Below are 511 nucleotides of genomic sequence, written 5' to 3' on the forward strand. Positions count from 1 at the left end.
AGAAAACCCTGAGCCTCTTCTTCAATTCCACCCGGAGCCTCTTCTTCAATTCCACCCGGAGCCAGAAAACCCTGAGCCTCTTCTTCAATTCCACCCCGAGTCAGAGAACCCTGAGCCTCTTCTTCAATTCCACCCGAGTCAGAGAACCCTGAGCCTCTTCTTCAATTCCACCCCGAGTCGGAGAACCCTGAGCCTCTTCAATTCCACCCTGAGTCGGAGAACCCTGAGCCTCTTCTTCAATTCCACACTGAGTCAGAAAACCCTGAGCCTCTTCTTCAATTCCACCCCGAGTCAGAGAACCCTGAGCCTCTTCTTCAATTCCACCCCGAGTCGGAGAACCCTGACCCTCTTCAATTCCACCCCGAGTCGGAGAACCCTGAGCCTCTTCAATTCCACCCCGAGTCAGAGAACCCTGAGCCTCTTCTTCAATTCCACCCGGAGCCAGAAAACCCTGAGCCTTCTTCAATTCCACCCTGAGCCTCTTCTTCAATTCCACCCCGAGTCGGAGAAC

The sequence above is a fragment of the Palaemon carinicauda genome, chromosome 30 (assembly GCF_036898095.1).
Source record: "Palaemon carinicauda isolate YSFRI2023 chromosome 30, ASM3689809v2, whole genome shotgun sequence".
NCBI lineage: Eukaryota > Metazoa > Arthropoda > Malacostraca > Decapoda > Palaemonidae > Palaemon > Palaemon carinicauda.